This window comes from Emydura macquarii, unplaced genomic scaffold (assembly GCF_026122565.2).
Source record: "Emydura macquarii macquarii isolate MOO-44397 ecotype Brisbane River unplaced genomic scaffold, CSIRO-AGI_Emac_v2 contig_705, whole genome shotgun sequence".
Classification (NCBI taxonomy): domain Eukaryota; kingdom Metazoa; phylum Chordata; order Testudines; family Chelidae; genus Emydura; species Emydura macquarii.
Window position 1 is genome coordinate 12393565 of NW_027130842.1, and position 14315 is coordinate 12407879.

General features: G+C 41.0%; 1 protein-coding gene across 2 annotated transcripts in view; it reads left to right on the forward strand.

Moving 5' to 3' along the window:
- The window catches only part of ESR1 (estrogen receptor 1), a 285662-nt gene that overhangs the window by 248403 nt on the left and 22944 nt on the right, over window positions 1-14315 (forward strand). The window lies entirely within an intron of this gene.

The window sequence follows — 14315 nt, forward strand, 5'->3', positions numbered from 1 at the left end:
TCCGCTGCACTCTCTCCAACTTGTCCACATCCTTTTTGTAGTGGGGGGCCCAAAACTGGACACAATATTCTAAATGCAGGCTCACCAATGCCGAATAGAGGGGAATAATCACTTCCCGTGACCTGCTGGCAATGCCCCTCCTAATGCAGCCCAATATGCCATTAGCCTTCTTGACAACCAGGGCACACTGCTGACTCATATCCAGCTTTTTATCCACTGTTACCTCCTGCTCCTTTTCTGCAGAGCTGCTGCCTAGCTCGTTGGTCCCCAGTCTATAGCTGTGCATGGGATTCTTCCTTCCTAAGTGGAGCACTCTGCACTTTTCTTTGTTGAACCTCATTAGATTTCTTTTGGCCCAATCCTCCAGTTTGTTTAGGTCCTTCTGTATCCTATCCCTACCTTCCAGGGTATCTACCACTCCCCCCAGCTTAGTGTCATCTGCAAACTTGCTGAGGGTGCAATCTACCCCATCTTCCAGATGTTGAACAATAAAGATGTTGAACAAAACCGGCCCCAGGACCGACCCCTGGGGAACTCCGCTTGTGACCGGTTGCCAGCTAGACACGGAGCCATTGATCACTACTCGTTGAGCCCTATGCTCTAGCCAGTTCTCTGTCCATTTTATAGTCCAATCATCCAACCCATACTTCTTTAACTTGCTGATAAGAATACTGTGAGAGACAGTATCAAAAGCTTCGCTAAAGTCAAGGTATATCACATCCACCGCCTTCCCTACATCCACAGAGCCAGTCACCTCATCATAGAAAGCAATCAGGTTGGTCAGGCATGACTTTCCCTTGGTGAATCCGTGTTGACTGTTCCTGATCACCCTCCTCTCTTCCAAGTGCCTTAAAATGGATTCCTTAAGGACCTGCTCCATGATTTTTCCAGGGATTGAAGTAAGGCTGATCGGTCTGTAGTTCCCTGGATCCTCTTTCCTCCCTTTTTTGAAGATGGGCACTATATTTGCTTTTTTCCAGTCCTCAGGGTCCTCCCCCTGTTGCCACAAGCTTTCAAAGATAATAGCCAATGGCTCTGAAATCACCTCCGCCAATTCCCTCAGCACCCTTGGGTGCATTGCATCCGGCCCCATGGACTTGTGTACATCTAATCCTTCTAAATAGTCTTGGACCTGTTTCTTCAGCACTGCGGGATGTTCGCCTCCTTCCCATTCTGTGCCACCCAGTACGGCAGTCTGGGAGCTGACCTTGTCTGTGAAGACAGAGGCAAAAAAGGCATTGAGTACCTCAGCTTTCTCCACATCTTCTGTTACTAGGTTGCCTCCCTCATTCTCTAAGGGGCCCACACTTTCCCTAATCTTCCTCTTGTTGGCAACATGCCTGTAGAAACCCTTTTTGTTCCCCTTCACGTCCCTTGCTAGCTGCAACTCCAATTGAGCTTTGGCCTTCCTGATTTCATTCCTGCATGTTCGAGCAGTGTTTTTATAATCCTCCCTAGTCATCTGACCAAGCTTCCACTTCTTGTAAGCTTCTTTTTTGCGTTTAAGTTTGCCAAAGACTTCTTTGTTAAGCCAAGCTGGACGCCTACCATATTTGCTATTCTTTCTGCACATCGGGATGATTCGATAGATGGCACCTTTACTTTTGAGCAATTAGAAGGTTCTCTGCTGCTGGAGGTGCTTTCTTTCTTTCAAAGGAGACAGAAAACTGAGATACTTATCATTTGTAGTCATTAGTCGATTGCGCTTTTGGCAAGGGTAAGGATACCGAATCCAATGTTCTGACCAAAAGTCATTTTGTTAATTATTTCTACTTACTAAAAAATCCTCCCATGCAGTTTCAGCCCTAAAGTGTTTTGTACTAGTGCAATTAAACAACGGCCATTTGCCACTTCAGAGGAGACTACTTTTCCACTGTAGAAGAAAACCATATGCTAGACTCCACTCTGCTTTGTGCTAGTCTGGTTGTGCCGAGCTGCCCAAAAGCTGCCTTAATTGACCTCTTGATGACTCATCCAGTGTAGAGGAATACTTGGGTGGTACAGTCTCTGCGGCATCTTCTATATTATTTTCTTATTTATCCCAGGTGCAGAAGACATGTTAGGGAAGGAAGAATATATGTGACTGGGGATTTCTCCAGCCCAGCCAACTATGAATGCCAAATGTTTCCTTGGGGACTGTAGGCAGCAGCATAATTTAAAGCAGTTCACCAGATGTTCTAGTTTGTTCCAGGGGTCTGAGCTGTAAAAGTTGGTTAAAGTAGGCCTCACTCATGCCCCCCTCACACACCTTTACTCTCTTGTTCTGGGCTTAACTTGGCAGGACTGGAGGGTCTGACCCAGAAATCCTGTAGAAGAACAGCTCAGTGGCCTATCAAATCCAATTTCCTGCAATTTACAGTGTCTCTTACTACATACTTCAAAAGGAGATGGAAAAACAACTATCTACTTGTACAATACAGTTCTACGAACGAACGTGGAGTATTTCTTGTTGATTTCAGCTGGCATTCATTTCATGCACTGAAGCGTGAGAATTGACACCTCTTAAAACTTATCCTAGCTGATATACTGTGAATTCAAGTGCTTTCCTTATATACGTGAAAACAATCATGTTTCACCCTCAAAGGATTTTTTTGAGAAAGATAGAAAGAGCCGAAAAAAAGTGAATTAGAAGAGAAACAGTCTCTCAAACTTATAATAGTCACCACTATTAGCATTATGATATCCATCTATGTCATGTTCTGGTGTGCAGTTCAGACCAGTGAGAGTTTGTGTCATTGCTTGTATTATAACCCTGATTGCCCCAAAATGCTTCTGCTAGTTTTGGCTCCCTGCCTGGGTCACAGATGCGTTTCATGTTCTTTATGCTGTACAGCTCCGATTCAACCACTTTGAATCCAACGGCCTGCCAGCAGTTATCACAGACATACTCTTGTCTTTATCCGACTTGGTTGATGTTAACATGTGACCCCATCACTTTCCAGACCTGTGTGCCCGGCAGTGTCAGGCCTCTCCTGCAACATTCAGAGGAATAAAAAGATCTGTTTGCTCTGTTAAAGAGACAAAACCCAATAGCTTGCCACATTAACTGGAGTTAACGTTCACTTTCATTTAGACACAGCGTTGTTGGTTGAGATTAATAGTAAAACAAGTTGATTAACAAAAAGAAGAAAAGATTTTAAGTAAATTCAAGTATAGGGGACAAAGTTAGAAATGGTTACAAGCAAATCAAAGTGAAAACATGTATTTAAAAATCTAAAACTTAATTTAGCAAAGTACAGACTTGGTTCAAGATGGCTTTGTTCACAATGGTTTTTCTCTCCCACAGTCTTCTAGCAAGATAGTGGCTGATTTCCCACCCTGGTCAGGATGTCCTCCAGAAGCCTCAAAGTGCTGATTCCTTTGTCTTCTTAGGGGCAAGAGATCACTTGATGTTTTCTGCCCCTTCCTTTTATAGTCCAGTGAACCTTTATAATGGATTGTTCTGAAGGTTACCCCTCAAAGTAAAGTTTATTCAATCTGTGAGGAAGGTAACATGGAATCTAATGGTGAAGGAAACTCTATGCTGCTCCCCCCTCCTCCCCACTAGTGTTTGCTAAAATGCAAATTGCTCTGTTTCCTTCAGCCTCCTCCCTCTGCTGTCTTGATGGTCCTGTTTACTGCTTATATCTAAATTGAGGTGAACCCTCATTTCTTTGTTTAGGACAGACCTGTTTACTATCTCCCCTTGACATGCCTGGCTTAAACACACTTTAGTCATCATTCCAGCATATATCCATAACTCTTAATAAACACCATGTACATGCTGATCATTAATATTTTTGCATGATGTAAGTTATTAGTTTTCAAATGTTACCTCACAAGACATATTTTGTACAGAGATTATTACAACATTGTGTAGGGTGTGAATACCTAGGTGCTGGATTGGGTCACAATCCACGAACACTACTGGCAAAAAAAAGCTTGCTAATCTATTGTCCTCAATAATTTCCTGTGCTAATAAATTCCACAGGCTTATTCCATATTGCATAACAAATTATTAGCTTAATCGAATTGTTGCATGCCTTTGGAGCAGCCTTGCTCTGTAAATAAGGATTAAAGGAAGTTGCACCTTTCTTTTGATCCAACATGATTGTGCACTGCTAATCCTCAGGTTTTGCACTGATTTGCAAGAAACAAGGGGTTGGGTTTTTTTGTACTTTTAAGCAGCATCTGAATATAAATAGTAATATATTATAGTAGAATAACTAATCTGAAATAGAACAGAAAAAAGTGATATTTATTGCTGAAGGAAAAGCTCTATTCTGCTAAAATTTCCATTGATGGCCATAATCTTTCTGTGTGCTTTGGCATTTGGAAATGTATAAAACAATTTCTATGTTCATTTAAACTTAGATTTCCACCAGTGCTTATACTGGACAAAAAAATCAAGAGAACAGAATAAAATTTTAAAACAGTCTTTAAATCTTTGCACAGTAGCAGTATAATTTATTACTTCAGGAAAGAAAAGACAAACTTATTGGAAAATGCAGCATAAATTGCATACCTATCTTCCAAGGACCCATCTGCTCTATGTTTGATATTTTTCTAAGAAAATTGCGGAGAAACATTTGCAAAATAGAGAACAGAGCCAAAGTACTTTTTATCCTTCCTTTAGCTATTAGGGGGTGGAGGGAGGATGAGGAACTGAGTAGAAACAGTCAGAGAAAGAAGGTCTGCATTGACGGGTTTAACCTTCTTCCCTTTGCCCTTTCCCTGGTTGGAGTGGTCACTCCCATGAGCCATTTCCCTGGCCATCCTTATGAAGATAGAATAGCAATAGACTTTAAGAGCAAAGAAGATTCTTCGTGCAATTGCTTCCTGACTCTCAAACAAGAATCTGTTTCTGTTGTTGTACTGCTGATAGTGTAACTAATTAAACAAATATCTGAAAGGGTAAAAATAATAGAAAAGATTAGTACAATAAATGCAATTTTAAAGTGATAGCGGACACCGTTAGAGAAGCTCAGTTAATACTTATTGTGAAGTAGAAAAATAGGCTCACTTCTCAAAAAGTGATGATGTGCATGGTGCTTGTGAATGATATGCAGTTTTAAGGACTATATCTCATGAACAGGCAGACCTAGAAATAGATGCTTTAAGCTGTTGAAAAGGGGAGATGCTCTCCACAGAACAAGGCAGATGTTGCTAGTCTGTTTGGTGCCCAAGAAAATGTACCTTGAAAATGTCACTAGTCTTAGGACTGAAATGTGTTAGACCTGACCTCTAGCTCACTTTCATGTGGGCGGGAAATTTAACATTACAAAACAAAACCAGCTCAAGAAAAGTAAATACCACCCCGGGATGCCTCTAAGACACAATTTTTCCTCTCTCTCAAGTACTGAGTCTGTTTATAACAAAAGAAAACTTTTAAGAGGAGAGGAAACAGAATTAATTAGGGAAACCACATCAACAGTGACAGAAAAGTATGCAAGTGATAAGTAAATACCTACCACACAGTATCTTGAGTGGTAATCATTTGCCTCAGTTTCCTGCTTTGGGATGTGAAAGTCTGCTAGATGAATGTCCTTTTAACACACCACTCAGCTGCCGTTAGCTGCGATGCTGTGTTCTGAGGATCCACCATGTAGCCCAGTCCTTAGTGAAGTCAGTCTACATTGCAATTAAAGACCCATGGCTGGCCTGTGCCAGCTGGCTCAGGCTAAGGAGATCGGGCAAAGAGACTGCTTAATTGGGGTGTAGACGTTCATGCTCAGTCTGCAGCCCAAGCTCTGGGACCCTTCCACCTTGCAGGTCCTAGAGCCTGGGTTTACAATTGCAGTGCAGACGTACCCTAAGAGCTGAAATCGTGGGGTAGTGGGGAACCTCACTGCTGCTGTCTTGTGTGTTGTCTTTCACCAGATCCCCACACCAGATCTAAGGCTCTGCTTCCTAGACTAGTTTATCAGTGATTTAAGATCTACCATCACTGAGAAGAAACAAAGACTCTGAACTGTGTCTAATCAGCTCTGTCTTTTAAATGCTGTAGTGGAAGGTAAAATGGCATCTAATACCCTTTAAGCAGAGCCTACCCCACCAGATAGGAACACTGATCCCCATCCCTTCTGACCACTTACTCCTGCTTAGCCAGTGAGGTTAAAGTTAAGGTGAAACCCCTCAACTACAGCATATTAAGTACAGTTCTGCTGCCCATTAGTCATACAATAAGGATAATAACTTTTCATTATCTCTGCAATCAAGAGCTAAGTTAATTTTAACCCCAAAACAGCAACATTTTGGCAAAGCATTCTGCTGCGTACCTAGGCTAATTAGGAGTTTCTGTGTAAATATTGTCTGTCACTGAGGTCTTTTCCCTCACATCACCAATAGATGGCAACAGAGAGCTCATTTAGACCACTGGCTTATGTCATCCAAGCCTCTGATTCTATCAGATTTCCTGGTACGACACGTGGTTGGTAGTGCTGTATTAAGCTCCAGGTATGTACCTAAATGTGCTGAATGTTAGCCTCTGACATTATGTGACTTGCAGTGTCAACAGCCAAAATGTAAACAAAAAGGGTGCTTTGAGCACTGCTTTGTTCCTCCTGTCTGTTGTTGGAGGGGATGACTGGGCAGAGCAACAGGGTCCAGAGAACAACAGAAGGGTTGTGAATGAGAGGCTGGCTGCAGAGTACCTCCGTGACCACAGAAGGAGCACTCCTCAACTGGAATTGATTCAGAGAGTTTTAAGTCGCTGACCTAAATTCTGGTCTTTCCCTTTCAAATCATGTCTTGCTGCAAGAATTACTGGGAAAACAATAATAATAATTAATTAATAATGAGTTAATTAATAAGGGAACAACCTAGCATTAACGTTTCTTAATTACCTGTAAGTGTGCCAGACCCTATCATCATTACTGTAAAAATGTATAACGGTACACAATGAAGTAGTCTAGGAACTGCAATGTTGAGCAGTGCCTGAGGGCAACGGGTGGGTATCCTGCTTAACCCACAGCTAGCTAGGCATGGGTGAATCCAATAATTTGATGCCTAGCATAAATATCTGCTCCAATTTACCATCAGTTTATTAGAAAAAATAGAAGCAGGGTGGATACAAAGCTTTGATTCAAAGCATTTAATTAGTGACATGTTGTTTGTATTTATTGCCAAGGAAGCAAGCACATAAAAACCGATTAAATCCGCTGCTGCACTTCAAAAACATTTTAAAAAAATATATCTATAGATTTTATTTTCAATTGACCAATGACAACGACATGTTCCACTCTGAAAACCAAACCTTCAACAACCATTCTATAAAAGTCGCTTACTTAACAGAGCTGAGTGCAGCAGCCTGCAGGGAGCTAATAAAATGCGGAAAATGACTAAATTATTTTCTGCTTTTTACTTTATTGATATAATTTGAGGATTATTGTTACATTGTAGTTGTAGGCTGTGACCCTTCCGTGCCTAGGGTGGCCACCTGAAAATGCCGAGGTCAGGGCAGGCTGCAAAAGGAGAGCAGATTCTCCCAGCACTGGTGGGTGACACTGAAGTCAGACTTCCCAACCAGCCACAAACAGTGCTTCTGATTCCCCACACGGGTCATTAAGAAGCCAGAATAAAGATGTACACGGCCCCTTTACTGCATTTCAGTCTCCGGCTCCCAATCAGCCACTAGGTACAGTAAAGAGACCAGTTATTTAACTCTATACTCTTTACCAAAAAGTTTTCTCCTGACCCCAAAGGGTCAGCCACAATACCAGATCAATAGAAGTTTAGATTTTACCCAAAATACCACGCTGCCAGCCAATGCTTTAGTAAGTAAAACTAAAGGTTTATTATAAAAAGAAAGAAACAAACTATAAGAGAAATGTTAAAGGATTAAAGCAATCACATACATACAAATGATTTGAAAATCCATATATATCAGGTTTCTAGAAGAATTGTGGAGTTTGCAGGCTTGTATAGTCCCTCTGGTGTACATCCAGTACCTGGATGGGTCTCAGTCCTTTGTTTCACAGCTTCAGTTGTAGATGAGTTGATCCAGAGATAGATAGATGGCTGAAAGCTGAACAGGATTGAAGCCAAAATGGATCCTGATCCTTTGCCTTTTATGTTCTCTGGCCCTTGCCATGCTGCTTGTGGAATTTCCTGGGAACCAAAATGGAGTCCAGAGTCACATGAGCAAGTCCTGGTGACTCATCAGGTATATCCCTGGCTTCTCCCCCTGGGCCCCTTGCACCCGTGAATCTCTTAATGGGCCATTAAGCAGGCCATCCCTGCAGCCATCCTGTCTGGGGCATTACCCAGACACAGCACAATTTGAAATACAGATATATCAACCATATCCATAACTTCCATTACACATATAACACATGAACATAAACATTATCATCTTACTTAGCACATTATGGCCTTTCTAACAGTATCTGACACGGCATATCTCATATGAATTATTATGATTTTGACATACTGATGTTAAACAATATAACAAATGCCCCCCCGCCCCCAATCCAGCCAAGCGGGACATAGGCTATGGAGAACCAGACAAACATGCATTTCAAGTATCAGACTTGCAATTCTTCTTACAGTTTTCAATTCTGTTTACTTAAATTTGGGGTCTACTAGCCATGGTGAATACTTTTCAAGGGTATTTCACGATTCAAATAACTTGAAAAATTAGGAGGAAGGCTATCCAAAGTTTTGGGTCATCCTGGATATTAATATTATATTTATATTATGATGATGACATTTTGATTTTATGTAAGGTATATTTGAAATCAGGCCTCAGAACTATAAACAAAATCTCATAGTGATGATGATGTTTCTTTATTAATCATAGAAGATTAGGGTTGGAAGGGACCCCAGGAGGTCCATCTAATCCAACCTCCTGCTCCAAGCAGGACCAACACCAACTAAATCTCCCAGCCAGGGCTTTTAAGGAGAAAGATACCCCCTGAGTAAATATTTACCTCCAGAGTAAATATTACGATCCCCAGCAGAGACCCTGGTTAAGAGCATCTTATCTCCTACCACCCCCCCCCCACCACCATTGTGTCAATTTCTGTCATGTTTTGAACACAGTAGCTATCATGGTGTGATTATAATTATCATAGCAGAGGCATGAGGGAAGGGTGGAGGTTTCTGCCACCTGTTAGGTTACAGATCCATTAAATATCACCTCTCATCAAGACAACTGAAGCCTTCTGGAAAAGATGTTTTGCTGCCTGCACACATCATGCCAAATTCATCACATTGAAGTTGAAACTCCATCAACCCCAATGGAACAGTAAATGTGACCTTTCTAATAAAACTGCAAAATTTGATTATATTGACTTGTCCAATGTTCATTTGCTTTATTCTCCCAATAATTAAGGATATAGCGGAGGATATACTGATCTGGCAGTTTCAAATAATGCTACCACTGAGTAAAAAGTGATTGCTAAACAAACAATTATTTATGTATTTGTTTGAATTTGTAAGGCACTCATTTCCATGCTATCTAGTTAAATATGGATTCCTATTCAGCAGTAAAGAGACATTTTTAACTCCTAAACTGATACAAAAAGAGTGCATTTATAAAGGTTATGGCCTACAGTTGATCCAAACCTTTGTGAGGGAATCTTAGCATCACTTCAAAACAGTGCTGGAAGAAAGGCAGTTGCTATAGAGAACTAGAGTGTACAGTGGGATATAATGCCACTAGTGTAGATCAGAAATATGCATAGCCTGTCCTTCCATCACAAAAGAATTCTTACTGCAGTAAAGAGGTTTATTGGTTTTCTGTAAAATTCCTTCCCTTTAGTTTCAAGGAGAATAATGCCTTGGTTCAGGGCTAGCTGTCTTCTGGATCACTCTCTAGTCTCTGAGTGCCCCCTTTCAAATGACAGGTCTTCACTTCTCTCAGGGTGAAATCCCGCAATTCTTTTGTTGTTGACTGGTCCCCTGGGCTACAGTACCCTGTGCACCAACCATGATTTCTTAGCAAACCCGACTGGGTTTGGCCCCTGCAAGTCTTCCCCTTGGGAGCTGTGACCAGGAGTGAATGCAGTGACCCAAAACAATCTTTTCAAACAGAGTATTGTTTGTTCTCAACAGTAGGAACAAAGCCTAAAAAGAGAGAAGGGTTTCACACAACCAAACAGTCCATATGCATCTGTCCCTTACTTTAAAGTCTAAGTAAGACTAGACCCCAGTTATCCCATACCCCCCATCTCTGGGGACTAGGTTCAGTCTGGTCCCCAGCAGTCCCTACCTTCCTCTCTCCCTATTGTTCTTCAGAGGCTGTCCTTTTATCCATCTCTAAGTTCTGTGTTTCAGTTTTTCCTGCTTGGTTCCCACCCTCCTGGGGTTACCAGCTAGAGAGTTGAACCCAGCATAATCTGAGGCAAAACTTCAATGTGAATGATAATCATATTGTCCTTTAAGTACCATCTGATGCTATAGTCTCCTGCGTATGTGCAAGTAACCTCTGCTTGAATTAACTCCATGTAATTATATAAGAAACCCCACAATAACACTGAAACAGATAACATGTAATATTCATGAAATATTAGACAGCTCTCACATCCTTTACAAATAATATAGTGCATTATGGCTGTGATGAATTGCTTTATTATCTGTTCCCAGTCCGCATGCATTTGCTGCTGTTTGGTTTTGATATTTCCCATTTGTCCTAAGAATGACTCACGCTGCTTTTATAGTGACTGATGCTAGTGTATCGTCTTGCATAATTTTCTGTATTTTCTATCTAGTTACTACAGTGATAGTTGCTACATAAATATACAGGATTGTATATTGTAGATGGATTATAAAGGTTAATTATTTCTTTTTAACTTAAAGGGTATTTACCACAACATTCCTAAATAACATCTCAAACTGTAGCATCTTGAAGCAGAATTAAAAATAGAAATGGGCCCAAGCTTTGAAGTTCAGATCCAAAATAGGCTTTGAATCCAGACATCTCCAAAGTTTGAAGTTAGTTTGAACTGATGCTCCAATTTAGCCTCTTAGAGAAAGAAGTTGGAGTTGCAAAAGTCCAGACTTCCTCACTGTTTGAGAGCAAGCAGACTGGATTCCATCTACTAGTTTGGGCCCAGTTCTAATCACCATACTGCCAGTGATTCTGAGACTGTGATTTATATAGTGACTCTACTGGCATTTACTTTTTCATAAGTAGACAAAAAGATTAATGTTTCTGAACAACAAATGATAACTGCTGTTAGTGCTTGAGACATTTTTCACTGAAAAAAGCCCTAGTAAATTAAAAAGCTACAAACACTGAGGAAAATCATATCTGAAGGTGTCTTTCCAATACCTTTGCCTTTTCCCCCCAATCTCCTCAGACTTCTTCTACCCCTCTTCTTGTCCCTAGATCTTGACAGGTAAAAATCTCCTCTTCCATATATAGAACATCACTCTGAATGCTTTAGTAAATTAGAAATAAAAACCAAATGTAATAGAAATTTGAGACTCAGAAGCAATATGGATGAAAGGATTGAGATATAACCTATTAGGGTTGAACAGAACACTGTGGATAAAGTAGAATCCCCACTCCCTCCAAATCTTTGTCCAAAATTAAATTGGAACCAAAACTGAAGAGGAGTTTTTTGAAATATGAAAAGTTCATGTTCAGTTAACTTTCTTTTTCATTTTTGTGCATATCTGTACTCAGTGTCAGTTGAAAGCACAAGATACAATACTCAAATATAAACCTTTTGCCACTACCTTAGTAGAGGAACCCATCTTTAAAGATGATGATGTAAAAGCTTTTATTCTGTACTCAGGTGCTGGCTGTGTATTTGAATACTTGGTTTAGAGACTCGACATCATTAATAAATAATTTTGGGAACTAGACTCTTCTGGAACTAGACCATTCCAGGATCCTCTCCAAGTATTCACCTAAAATCCTTCTCTTTTCCATAGTATAACAAAGGATCAAATGACACTGGGGACTCATAAGTATCAGACAGAAATACATCACACTGAGGATTCTTCTGTGGTTAAGGTCTCTCATTTCAGAGTAAATGGATTTTTGCTGCATTATCTTGCTCTTGACAAAATGAGTAGGGATGACAATGTAGAGAATAGCAATTTCAGAGTGCAAGTAGTGATTTTCAAGTTTGTCACTTAATTTAACTCAACATCATGTCCCATAATGTGCTATATTTAGTCTACACTAGCTTAACTGTAGACTTATAGAATCGTAGGACTGGAAGGGACCTCAATCATAGCATCACAGAAGATTAGGGTTGGAAGGGATCTCAGGAGGTCATCTAGTTCAGTTCCCTGCTCAAAGCAGGACCAACCCCAACTAAATCATCTCAGCCAGGGCTTTGTCAAACCACACCTCAAAAACCTCTAAGGATGGAGATTCCACCATCTCCGTAGGATAACCCATTCCGGTGCTTCACCACGCTGCTAGTGAAAAGGTTTTTCCTAATATACAACCTAGATTTCCCCCACTGCAACTTGAGACCATTGCTCCTAGTTCTGCCATCTACTACCACTGAGAACAGCCTAGCTCCATCATCCCTGGAACCCCCTTTCAGGTAGTTAAAGGCTGCTATCAAATCCCCCCTCATTCTTCTCTTCTGCAGACTAAACAGGCCTAGTTCCCTCAGCCTCTCCCCATAAGTCATTTGCTCCAGCCCCCTAATCATTTTTGTTGCCCTCTTCTGGACTCTCCAATTTGTCCACGTCCTTTCTCTAGTGGGGGGCCCAAATCTGGACACACTACTTCAAATATGACCTCACCAATGCCGAATAGAGGGGAATAATCACTTCCCTCAATCTGCTGGCAATGCTTTTGCTAATGCAGCCCAATATGCCATTAGCCTTCTTGGCAATAAGGGCACTCTCTTGACTCATATCCTGCTTCCTGTTCACTGTCCTGTTCTACAGAACTAAAGCCTAGCCCGTCAGTCCCCAGTCTGTAGCAGTGCATGGGATTCTTCCATCCTAGGTGCAGGACTCTGCACTTGTCCTTGTTGAATCTCATCAGATTCTTTTTGGCCCAATTCTCCAATTTGTCTAGTCAGTCTAGAGGTCGTCTAGTCCAGATCCCTGTACTCAAGGCAGGACCAAGCATTATCTGACGCGCAGGCTCTAAATGTTTGGTAATACTCTTATTCGTTGTTGGAAAAATGGATGGCAATGGAGCAAATCTCTGACAGTGGATGTGTTAACCTGCTCACAAAGCAGTATCAATATCTGACTTTGTGCAACAGCCATCCACCACAATAGAAAGAGTGAGAATACAAAGGGGGAAAAGTAAATAAGGAGAGATGTGAAGGGTTGGTAATAGGGAGTGCTGACATGAATGACAGCTTCCTGATTGTGGGCAACACAGAAGAGGTGAAAGTTTTGAGCTGCATTTGAAAAAGGGATGGGAAATCCGGAGGGAGGAGAGCCAATTTCACCAGATAATTGTTGTGGTAGCAGCAAAAGATAAACCTCTGATATAGGTCAAAATTGGAGAAGGGGGATGTAATAAATGTGATAACTTGGAAATATTAAAAAAAATTATATTGGGATGCCACAGATACATGGAATATTCAAGAACTATTGTATCAACTACATAAATATATCTTTATAAGCTTGCAAATGATTGGGATTGGATCTCTGTCTCAAGTGGTAAAATAAAAGATGTGTCTGGCAGGAACTAAAGTCAACATGGAGTAATTAATGAAAATTGCCAATATTGAAAACAATGTAGGTAACAAGTCATTTTGAAGTTTCGCTCCATGGAAATAGCTCAGGGATCAAGAGGCCTAACATGAAAAATGCTTAAAACTTTATAAAGTAACAATCCTAACTTAGAAAGAGGGGGTCACTCAAACGTGATCCAAGAACTGACATGAGTCTGTGACCAGAGACGGGCCCCATGAGCGGGCTTGAAGTACACTAATCCTATCTGGGTCTCCATGTAGAAGAAGATGGGTGACCACCTGGTAAGCTAGACATGCAAATAAGCTGTTTGTTTTTAATGTCATGTTTCCTTTGAAATTGCTTTAGTTCTGAATAAATAACATTTTTCTTCATGAGAGCTGGTTGGTCACTGATAACCCTACTATTGCCCTGAAAGAGTGGAAATGCAGGTGTTGAACTGCTGAGGTGAATCACATTGAATTGCAGAAGTCTATAGCTTAAGTCCCCAGTGAGAAGAGAGATGATTGCTGCACACTGCTCTGAGATAGGTGATTGCTAGAGGTCTGAGACCTTAGTGGGGTGCCTTCAAGTAGGCCATGGAGGGATCAGAGGTGCAGTTAACTTGAAATGTGACAGGGAGCATAGGGAGAGATGAAATCATGGAGATATATTAGGATAATGAGAGTTCTTGAAGACAAGAAGAGCCATCTTGAGTAGGTAGGGAGTCA